Raw genomic sequence first — 11843 nt, forward strand, 5'->3', positions numbered from 1 at the left:
TTAGATGCCACATGTGTGAAATCAGGTACTCTGAGGAAGGGACCAACTCACTTTGAGAAGTGAACCTTGGCTCACAGCTTCCATTCTCTTCTCTCCCTTTGATCCTTCAGGTCTGGAGTTTCTCACTAAAGAATTATGGAGGACTTCCTGATGTCCAGGCTTCCAAAACTGAGATAATTATTTTCTCTCCTTAAAAGATGCTAGGTTTCATCTGGGACCCAAAGTCATACACTGACCAGTGTACTGCATGTCTGAGGTTTTTCCACTGTCATCTACTTATCTTACACCCTCTTTGGCCTAGTAAGAAATATTTACTGGATTCCTTTCAGGTACCCAGCTCTGTGCTAGGTGAGACTATGGAGGAAAGAAAGGAAGAAAACCTAGACTTATCCCTAGGAGACTTTCTAGTCTAGCTGGGGATATATGATAATTAACCTACCCCAAATAATTAGTCTATAGGAGAGTGAAAAGCAATATTGCTCATAGGTAGAATCCTGGACTTGGAGTCAGAAAGACCTCGGTCTAGATGTTGCCTCTGATTTTTATTAATTGTTTGAGCACAGGCAAGGGACTTAAGTTCTCTGAGCCAACTTAATTTCAAAAGAGAATTCATTCTAGCTGGATCCACAGGGACAAAGGTACAGGCCCTTTATGTATGAATTTATGCAGTTAGGTGGTGCAGTGGATAAAGTGTCAGCCCTGGAGTCAGGAACACCTGAGTTCCAATCCAGCCTCAAATACAAGCTGTATGACCAACTTACTTAACACTGTTTGCCTCAGTTTCCTCATCTGTAAAATAAGCTAGAGAAGTAAATGAGAAATCAGTACAATATCTTTTCCAAGAAAACCAAAAATGGGGTCATGAAGAGACAGACATGACTAATTGTTGAAAGAAAAAAAATATATAGCTAGGTCCCAATTAGTCTGAACTGAATATTCGAGTTCACCTCATTTGAAGTTATAATTATATGAAATATGGCAATTGGTTCTAACCCAATGAGAATATGCAGTGGGGATTCAAATTCAAAATTCAAATATCGCTTCCATATTGTAAGGGCTAGGAGTGGGGTACCCCCATGATTTGGAAAATATGAATAGAATTTTTTGGCCTTTCCTTTGTACCATGGAAGAAGTCTGAATTATTATAGTATTAAAAGATGAAATACGTTGATATTCCACAATACTATGCACATATATTTTATGCATTTCCGAGTTTTTAAACTTTTCCTATGTTTTCTGAGGGCTTTTGTGTGTGGCCTGTGGTTTCCACAAAACACCTCCCAAATACCCATTTAATTTCTCATGCCAACCCCCAACACACCAAGCTTCCATGGGGAAAGTAGTGATGTGGAAGGGATAACTGGAATGTAATGTAATGTTCAGGGATTCATTATGCAAACTAGTCAGGACCTAGCTGTATAATGAAGTGGTAGATCATATGGACCATAACTTAGTTCAATTCCAAAAACAATTATTTAGCACCTACAGACCCTTATGGACTGGTGGGGGAGATAGAAAGTTTAGAGAAGACAGGTCCCTCCCTTCATGTTGCCCAGTTTAGGAAAGGCATAAGATAGTAAGATGTAATAACGGTAATACACAATACTACAAGATGAGGGCCTGAGAAGGTACAAAATGAAATGACTGATGGAGAAGGTCAGTGGTACAGGAATCAGGGAAGGCTTCCTGGAGATGGGGACATTTGAATTGGAATTTAACAGTGTGGCAGGGATTCAACAGGAAGAGAAGGAGGAAGGGCATTCCCAGCACAGGGAACTGTATCAGCAAAATCATGGCAGCTGGAAGAGCAGGTCATCTTGAGGGCACAATGTGTGGCCCAGTCTGACTGAGGCGTGGAGCACATGGAGGAAGGTGGGATGAAGAGTGAGGAGGTTAATCCTCTATGAAGGCCAAGGGAAGTGGGGTGTGTTCCAAAACAGAGTCCCTGAAGGTTTGGGGGGGGGGGCAGGAATGGCCTAGGGGCAGGGCAGGAATGGCCTAAGTGGGGCCACATGCAGAGTAGAAGAGCCTGGTAGATGTTTGTAGGGTGGAGGGAGGGAATAGAGGAGGGAAAATATGTCTGGAAGGTAATGGAAGATTCCAGGTAAAAGATAAAGAGGGCTTGTGCTGGTGTGGTCCCAGGGAGAATGGAGAGGAAAGGAAGGCTGGGAAAACTGTTCTGAAGGCAGGATGAAGAAGAATTAACAGAGCTTTTGATATTCCTGAGGGAGACAGTGGGCATCAGAGATTTCCTCAGAAATAAGGGAATAGGCGAATCATGGTGACTCTGATTTTAAAATGGTGAATCAAAAGGAGAGACTGATTTAAGAAGGACAAATATGAACTCAGTGTGTGACATGGGGAGTTTGGGATGCTGAAAAGGCATCTAGGTGGAGGTATTCTGAGATTAGGTCTTAAACACAGAAGAAAGGTCAGGGTTGGAGATTTAGGTATAAAAGTCAGGTGCTTTGAGTGGTTAGTTAAACACATTTAATTAAAGTTAATGAAAGGTTTTACAATTATTGAGAGAAAAGAGGATTAAAAACAGAACCTTGACCAACATTGGGCCCTCTACCCCCAAATTGGTTGAGATAAAGAGCCAGTGAAGGAGACAGAGGAGTCCACAGAGAAGTTGGAGGAGGATCAGGAGAGGGTCTTCTCTCTGAAGTCAGTGGAAGAGAGAATAACAAATGTCCCAGAAGGGCTTGAGGGGAGGCCAACAATATCAGAGAGGTCGCAGACAATGAAGACTCAAAGAAGTCCAGGGGATTCCTTTATTAGGAAGCTATTGATGACTTTGGAGAGAACATTTCAAGAGAATGGTGTTGAGGAACAAGCCAGGCTGAGGGGGGATAGAAGGAAAAATGTGGTATGATCCAGAGGTACTTTTGTGGGGCAGAAAACTTTCCCTCCAATTTTAGGAGCAAAGGGATAATTACACCATTGAAAGCATTAGAACTGGGGAGATGCCCATATCTTTAAGCCAATGGGAAGGAGCCACTAGAAAAGGAGACACTGAAGATGTATGAATGAGGGGATGATTATGGAGCAGGGTCCTGGGGAGGGAAGGAGAAGAGGGGACAGGATCAGTGGCACAGGGAGAGGAATCAGCTTTAATGAGTAGGGAGGTCTCTCCTTCTGTGGCCAGAGAAGAGAAGAGAGGGAGTGAGGAGGAAGGAAGGGGAGGGAGAGGCCTCACACTCAGGCTCACCCTGGACTGTCTCATCAGGACTCAACTTTCCCATGGAACCTCAGAGCTGGAAGGGAGCGCAGAGACCACCATGTCCAGCCAGCACCTGAAGGGAAATCCCTGAAATGCCTCAAACACATGGTCATCCAGCTCCTGACTGAAGACTTTCAGTAGAAGGAGGCCTTGAACCCTTCTGAGGCAGCCCATCCCACCTGGGGCAGCTCTCCTGGGCAGGAAGGCTAATTAGGCCCCCAGCCACTTCTAGCTGCTCCCAATTCAGCCTCTGGGGCCAAAAGAAAGAAATTAGACACCTTCTTCAGGACGCTGCTTCATCTGGTAGAAGTCAGAGATTATTATGGTATTAAAAGATGAAATATGTTGATATTACACAATACTATGCACATATATTTTATGCATTTCTGAGTTTTTAAACTTTTCCTGTGTTTTCTGTGGGCTTTTGTGTGTTGCCTGTGGTTTCCACAAAACTCCCCCCAAATACCCATTTAATTTCTCATGCCAACCCCCAACACACCAAACTGCCATGGGGAAAGTAGTGATGTGGAAGGGATAACTGGAATGTAATGTAATGTTCAGGGATTCATTATGCAAACTAGTGAGGACCTAGTCAGGATCTAAGCAGTTAAAGGGCTGTCTCTTTGTACCCCATAAACAGACCCTATAATGTCATCTGGTTCACAAACTGATTTTAAAGGGTTAAGTTCATTTCCCCAACTAGAGAATGAGATCCTCAAGGGCAGCACCTACATTGTTTGTGTTCTCTCCCCTGCTCCTTCCCTACCCCAAGGGCCTAGGACAGGTCTGGGTAGGCCCATAGAAGACTCTCAGTAGGGACATCTGACTTTGAAAGAAAGTCCTTCTCTGAAATGTTTTAGAATGGGCCCTAAAGTAGAGAAGGGGAACTTCTGAACCGTGCACCAGGGCTAGCCCTGGAGTAGACCATTATCCAACCTCAAGACGATGTCCTTCTGGCCATAGTTTCAGTTCAGAGCAAAATTAGCCTCCTGAAAAGCTGCCCTTTTGTAGAACAGAATAGTTCCAATCTGAGGTTCCAGCTAGTAGAGACCTTATTCATCATTTACATCTAAGCTCTTATTTCACATTTGGGAAACTGAGGCCCAAAGCAGCAAAGAGACTTATTTACCCTTAGGCCCTGATAAGTGCCAGTGATGGGATTGGTCCCCAATATCCCTACTCCAAGTCTATCTTTTTCTTTTGTTTAAAAGGCGGATCTCCAGTTTCTCCTTTCCCAAATCTGTCTTGCACATGCTGCCAGATTCATTTCCCCTAAAACACAACTTTGGTTATATCACTTTAACTGCTCAAGAGACTTCCATGGCACCCTATTGTTGTAGAGTCCTCTACAATCTGGCCCCACCATAACTGTTCAATGTCATGGTTCCTCCCAATGCTCTATTGCCCATGTTACCAATGAGGATATTGAAGCACTGGACTTCTGGGATTAGAAGAGATGGAAGGTTACTTGCAAGAGGGGCAAGACGCTGACAGAGACTCTTTTGGCATTGAAGACCAATGGTACGGATGTTAGAGGTTATCTAGGACCCGTCCTCTATTTACTGAGGAAGAGACTGAAGCCCAGTGACCTCAGTTCACTTAGCCATTAAGGTATAGAAACACAATTTGAAACCAGATCTGATTTTCCAAGTCTGGGGCTGTTTCTTCTCTCCTGTATCATCCTGCTGCCCCAACCCCCTCCTTTTATAGGTGGTTAAACCAAGGCCCAGAGAATGCAACGGACCAATGTGACAGTTTAGTGGAAGGTTGATTCCAGGGCTGCTGGAGTCCAGGCTGCTCAGCTAAAATCCAGAGAGAATTTCTCAATGGGGATGTAAGAACCAACCCCAGAAGGGACTTTAGCACCTGTGGTATCAGGAGACCTGGCCTGGGTCTCAGGAGACCTGGAGTCTGGTCCTGTCTCTGTCATTACCTCAGTGGACCCTCCAGGACAAGTCTCTTCCCCTCTCTGCTCTGTAGTCTTCTGTCTAATGGTGGGGTTAGACTAGATGCGATCTAAGGTCCCATCATCCTCTTAAAGTCTCTGAATCTATAAGGACACAGCTGTGAGGTAGTGGGAAGAGGCCTGCATTGGGAGTCAGAGGACCCAACCTTCAGTCTTGGCTCTGTGACTTACAAACTGAAGGAAGGAGGGGCCCTATCTTTTATTTTCCTCTCTGTAAACTGTCAACCTGAAAGTTTGGTTAAAGAAGGCTAAGAGCTAGGTGATAAGTAAATCCATATTGTTTATTCCCTTAAGTTAGCTGAATCAAGCAATTTTAGCAGGATATTTAAACCCTGACTCAGGATGTCTGCGTTAATTGATAGGCAAATGTCAGATCCAGGATATCTGTGCTTCCTTTGCCATCAAGATGAGAAAAATTCCCATTATTCAAGGTAGTGTCTGGGTTACAAGCTCCTTAGTGTTCATAACCATATGAATGCTCTTGATCAGCTTTAGCTGTTGACATAGGAAGGGGCATTCTCAGTTCACTCAGGAAGAAAAGATCAATTCAGGTTTTTGGCCCTTGTTGGGGCTCAATTGATCTTAAATGATTATCAAAACCGTGGAAGCTGGGCTCCATTCTTTCTAAGCTCTCTTCCAGTTCTTCCATTCTCTCCCCTGAAGTCCTGGGGAAACTTGGTTTGGGGGGATGTTTAGAGGCTGGTGGGCGGGGGGGGGGGGGCGGGGAAGACTGCATCATCTGTGCACAAAGCAGTGTCCCTGCCCAGGATTTCCTGAATCCTGATGCCCTCTATGCTCCCACCCCTAACCTGGGCCACAGGGATCAGGGTCTGGGGTTTCCCTTACCTAATTTCCACAATAATGGAGTTTGGGGATCTGATTTCAGAGCGTCTCCCCACATCTCAGAAGACACTGCCTATAATGATTGCTGCTGTAGTCCTGGTGGTCTTCACTGGTTCCCTCATGGTGACTTGTTTCTTCCGCAAAACAAAACTCCAGAAAACCAGAGGTAAGAGGAGAGCCCTGGCTTTAGGTCTTTAATCCTTCCATTACTGGACCCTGTGATTATTGCTGTGAGAGGGATCTGAGGATCCCCTGATTTGCTGGCCTAAGGCGCCTCTCTTGGATCTGAACATATGGTCTGACTCTGGGCTGAGGGACCTGAGCTTTGCTGGGATGACAGAGAGATTCCTGAGTGGTCTCTGTGCTAGGTGGGTTGTGTCAAAGGTGGTCATCCACTGGGAGGCAGGAGGATGGACTCTTGGGGAGAAACCTCCTAGTCATGTTCTCACCTCAGCCTAATCCTCCACAGATCCTCCTCCAAGAATTGGTTTCTGGGTTACTTTCTAGGTGTAGGTGGGGGGATGGGAGCTGCTGGGGCTGCCCTTTGCCAGGCTGCCTGTTCCCAGAGCTGTTCCCTTCAATACTTGAGTGTGCACCTGGTCCCAGGAACCAGCCCCAGTCAATCCCTGGGTGTCCTAGTCTGCTCTCCCTTTCTCCCTTGGCCCTAACCCAGCCCCCCTCAGCCCATGCCCTGCCCTTCTCTAGGCCTACAAGCTCACAGGCTGACTCAGGGAATTAGGTAATTTTTACTTGAATTAAAAAGTTAATCAATCATTTCTAGGTGTGGTTTGGACTTTGTCTCATCTGACTCTCATTTATCTGTTTACTGAAGCAGTCTTGTCCCAGGTGCCAGCTGCTCTCCCCGGACTCCTGGTGATGGGATATGGGCCCAAGCTGAGACCTTTGCCCCAAAAAGAATCTGGCTCCCATTTGTCTACGGGCCCCAGAAAACCCTTAAACTTTTTTGCTAGGCAATGGGGGTAAGTGACTTGCCCAGGGTCACATAGCTAGTAAGGTTCAAGTGTTTGGTCTGAGGTCAGATTTGAACTCAGGTCAGTCCCCCTGACTTCAGGACTGGTGCTCCATCCACAACGCCACTTAGCTGCCCCTCCCTAAAAAAACATTGTTTTGACCTCACTTTGGCCTCAAACGGCTACCTGAGGCTATATTCCACTCAACGACTTTTCTTTATTGACTCTCCTTATCTCTCTTTGAAAGCCCTAGTCCCACCTTAGATCCTCTTCCTTGCAGTCCCCTTCATTATCTATTCAATTTATCTATCCCCAATGTCTATTCAATCTCTCAGACTTTCCAATTGGAATTCACCCCCAGTCACCCAGATCCTCTGCCCAGCCTCTCCTGTGGTCACTCAAAATTACTGGAGTGTATATAAGATCCACCCCTGCCCCCATTTAAAGCTGAGACTTTCTCATGCTTGCTCATCCTTAAGGGTGTCACTAATGTTCAGATTCCTTAAGAGTCTGGCCTGCATGATTTATCTCTAATAAACTTTTGCTCTGGCTGAAAGAAGATTTGGATTGAATTCATTCAGGCAGGGCCCGCATGTTGTGATTTTGGGGTTCCAGCACCCCTAAACCTCTAGACCTCATCACTGGCAGCTGGGCTCCCTGTCACTGGCCGCTGTCTCCAGCTCCTCTGTCCTAAATGAGGCTGCCTTCTCCCTATGCTCCTGCCCCTGGTCAACTGAGGCCCTGGACTGAGGGGGGACAGCTGGGTCATATGCTGAAGGCAGTAGACTATCTACCTGGAGCCCAGCCAGGGCCCCCGGCCCCCTGACTTGTTGTCTTTCACCTGAGGCTGTGTCCCTTCAGTTATCAGGCATTCTACTCTGCCCTGTGCCTGGAAGATTCTTATTTGTCCAGTTCGATTCGGTCTTTCAATTAAAATTTGTTTTAGAAAACAACTTATTCCTATTTTAAATTCATTTCCTTAAGATTTTATTAGTATATAGCACTTATTTTTATCTTCTCTCTAATTTGGTTCTTACTGATCCTTTTCCATTTTTATTTTCACACATCCTAGCTGTGTGACCCTGGGCTAGTCACCTACCTCTCAGTGCTCTGTATGATTCGAGGTTGTGGAGGAGGCACAGACCAGAATTGATAATGAAAATTCCTCTTCCAGAATTCTCTGGACCAATGAAATCCCAAGTCTATTCTCTTAGCCTTTAGAAAATCAGTAATAATTGCTTTTATAAGGTTCCATTATTTAGAAAATAATTTAGCTTAAATCTGCATTGTTTTAAATGATTTTTATTTCTTATTTCTTCATTTACAAATGTATTACATTTACTTTATCAAGATATTGCTAACCCTTATAAAACAACTGATTTTGTTTTATTGACAGTAGAGATTATTCCATGGAGTCCAGCTCCAGAAGGAGAACAGAGAAGCAGCAGGGACCCACTAGTTTCTTCTGGGAGACTCCAGCTATCCCCCAGGCTACCAGCTATTGTATCCATTCTTGATACAGGAAGGAGAAGGCTGAGCAACAGGAATAGATAGCAATGCCTTCTTTTGTGCCCCCTTTCCCTCCCTCAGGGGGTGTAGGGTAGGTTCAAGGAAGTACAGTACCTCTGGTGTGAAGGCTGATGAGCCCTACTCAAGGCTGCTTATCCACCTTTTGTGTCCACCTGGTTCTCCCAACTCTTACTTGTGGTTCCAAGAAGCTGTATAGAAAAGGAATCTTGGGAGCAGTTAGGTGGTGCAGTGGATAGAGCACTGGCCCTGGATTCAGGAAGACCTGAGTTCAAATTTGGCCTCAGACACATAACACTTACTAGCTGTGTGACCCTGGATGAGTCACTTAACCCCATTGCCTAGCCAAAAAAAAAGAATAGAAAAAGAATCTCTAAATCTTTTAAAATGTTTATTACACACAGCTGAGAACAAAAGAAAACTTACAAGGAAGCTAAGAAAAGCTGGACAGCTCTGAACATAATATAATATTTATTGAATATTTTCTTGAAATGAAAATTTATTGCTGTCTATTTTGATTGATCTCTACTGTGCACATGGCAATGCTTTTTTTTAATTTTTAGTTTTTAAGTTCAAAATAAATTAATAAAAAACAATAAAAGATAAAATAAAATGTTTATCGTACCTCTCTTTGTGGTGGCAAAGAACTGGAAATTTCAGGAATGCCCATCAATTAGGGAATGGCTGAGCAAGTTGTGGTATATGAATGTAATAGAATATTATTGTGCTATAAGAAATGATGAGCTCAATGATCTTAGAAAAACATGGGAGGACTTGCATAAAATAATGAAGAACACAATGAGCAGAAACAAGAGAACATTATAGTAACAGCAATATTGCCTTATCAACAACTTTGAATAAGTTATTTTGACTATTATAAATACCCAAATTAACCACAAATGACATGGGAGGAAGGACATTATCTTGCATCCAGAAAAGGAGCTGATAAATTTAAGTACATATAGAATAATTTTACATATTTATATGTGCACATATATATATACATATATACACAAACATGTATATTCACTCATGTATGTACATATATACATACATATATACTTATTTGTGTTTACTGGTAATCATCTCTGGTGGGCGAGGGTGTAGGGAAGAAAAAAATTTTGCACGGTAATTTTGTTGTACATTTGAAAATTATAGCAAGCTGTGCATAGTAGATTTGCATTTTCATGTGCAATCATCTTTTTTATTGTACTATGTTATAGAAATGTTTGTTTTATTTCATAAATTAAAAATGAAATAAATTTAAAAAAATGAAAGTGGAAGCTGGATTAGGAATCAGGAGAACTAGGGTCAAATCCTATCTCTGGCACTTATGAGGCAGGCACTCAGGGTAAATAAGTCCCTTTATTTCTTTGGGCCTCAGTTTCCCAAATGTGAAGTGAAAGCTTTGAATTAAATGATGAATAATGTCTCTTCCAGTTGGAAACTCAGATTTGAACTACTCTGTTCTATAGAAGGGCAGCTTTTCAGGGAGCTAATTATTCTCTGAGCTGTAGCCATGGCAGAGGGAAATTCTCTTGAGGCTGGATGATGCCAAAGTCCAAGGCTAACCCTGATCCCCAGTCCAGAAGTGTCCCTTCCCTGACTCAAGGCTCTTCCTAAAATGTTTCAGAGCAGGGTTTTTCTATCAAGGTAAGATGTCTCTATTGAGAGTCTTGTACTGGCCTGCCCAGACTGTCCTAGGCCCTTGGGGAAGAGAAGGAGCAGGGGAGAGAAGTCAAACAATGTGGGTCTTCCCCTGTGGAGCTCACTGTCTAGTTGGGGAAATGAGCTTAACCCCTCTAAATCAATTTGTGAACCAGATGACACTGTACGGTCTGCTTGTGAAGTATAGACAGATAGCCCTTCAACTGTTAAGAGATCCTATCTCTGATTTCCACTAGATGAATCAGGGTCCTGGGGAAGTGGCCTGATTTCTTCATTTTGGCTCCAGAAGCCCATTTGGGAACAAGAGCTAGAATTGGTACAGAGGTCTATTTAACCTTCCTGCTCAGCAGACCTGGCACAAGTGGGTGGAATGGGCAGCCTCAGAAGGCGCCAAAGATACACTTGCATGAAATAATAAATAGTGAAATGAGCAGGACCAAGAGAATGATGTATATAGTAACAGCAACTCTTGCCTGCTTAATGTGGCAGGTAGGGATCCCATCTCGTGGTTGAAGCACAAAAAAATGTACAAAAAACTTCTGCAAATGTGATTCTACTCACCATCGGCAAATGGAATGTGCACACAATTATGGACAATACTAAATCCAGTAGACCTTAAAGACAAACAGCTCTTGTTTTGAGAGAACTTAGCTAGTATTGCATCCAAATGGCAGCCCTGAGTGAAACAAGGCTGGTAAATGAAGACCAGCTTGCCAAAGTCAGAGCTGGATACACATTTCTCTGGAGTGGACTCACTGATGGGACTTTTGTGAGACTGGCATAAGTTTCACAAAACTAATCTAGTCAACAAGTTTGTATGCCTCCCAAAAGAAGAGAATGACAGACTCATGACAATGTAATTTCCACTTTCAGGAAAAGTGCCATGCCACCATTATGAGTGCACATGCTCCCACCATGACAAACCTTGTTGAGGTCAAAGAAAAATTTGATGAAGACTTGGGTACCCTCATCATCAGTGTGCTGAAAGAAGACAAGCTTATAATTCTGAGTGACTTCAATGCTAGAATAGGCACAGACATCACAAGGATTCCTTGGGACAATGGAGTTGAAAAGAGCAACAGCTATGGTCACTTTCTACAGAAGACTTGTGCATCTTATGACCTTCTCAGGAAAGGTCATTCTCCTCTCTCCTAACTCTCAAAACTTATCTTCCTCACAACTCAGAAAGCCCCTAATCTTTCTTCCAGTTAGAAATCAGATAATCTAATCTTGTATCTTGATTTATATCCTGTTAATTGTTGTCTTTTAATGCATAAAAAATCAGTTCCCTCAAGTACTAAGGGTCCAAGACCAACCCTGAGGAAGCCTGGTCCTGATTTGTTATTCAACTGGCATGTATTGCTTAATAAATTGACATGCTTGAAAGCATGAACCTTTGTTTCCTCAGTCATTTCAATCCATCTATCCACCACAAAGTCCACGAGAGCTCTTGCATTCCCTCTTTTAGAAATGTTACAAAATAATTTTTCTTGGCATCATATTTAAAGTCTTTGTTCTTGCCTGGCTGAGAAACCAGAATCATCTGTCGGGTTTTAAAGCCCTTCATAACCTGGCTCCTTCCTCGCTTTCCAATGTTCTTAGTCTTTACTGTCCTCTGTGAACGCTAGGACCCAGTGACACCAGT

General features: G+C 43.4%; 1 long non-coding RNA gene across 2 annotated transcripts; it reads left to right on the forward strand.

Annotated features, from left to right (window-relative positions):
- Positions 1-3408: 3408 nt before the first annotated feature.
- Positions 3409-11543, forward strand: LOC114039253. Of its 2 annotated transcripts, none has more exons than XR_003568651.1 (3): positions 3409-3548; positions 6076-6198; positions 11072-11543. It is a non-coding gene; the product is annotated as an uncharacterized LOC114039253 (long non-coding RNA). The 2 variants fall into 2 exon arrangements; XR_003568652.1 differs by lacking the exon at positions 3409-3548 and adding an exon at positions 5657-5740.
- The last annotated feature ends 300 nt before the right edge of the window (positions 11544-11843 follow it).

The sequence above is a fragment of the Vombatus ursinus genome, unplaced genomic scaffold (genome assembly GCF_900497805.2).
Source record: "Vombatus ursinus unplaced genomic scaffold, bare-nosed wombat genome assembly UNPS02011700.1, whole genome shotgun sequence".
Lineage (NCBI taxonomy): Eukaryota > Metazoa > Chordata > Mammalia > Diprotodontia > Vombatidae > Vombatus > Vombatus ursinus.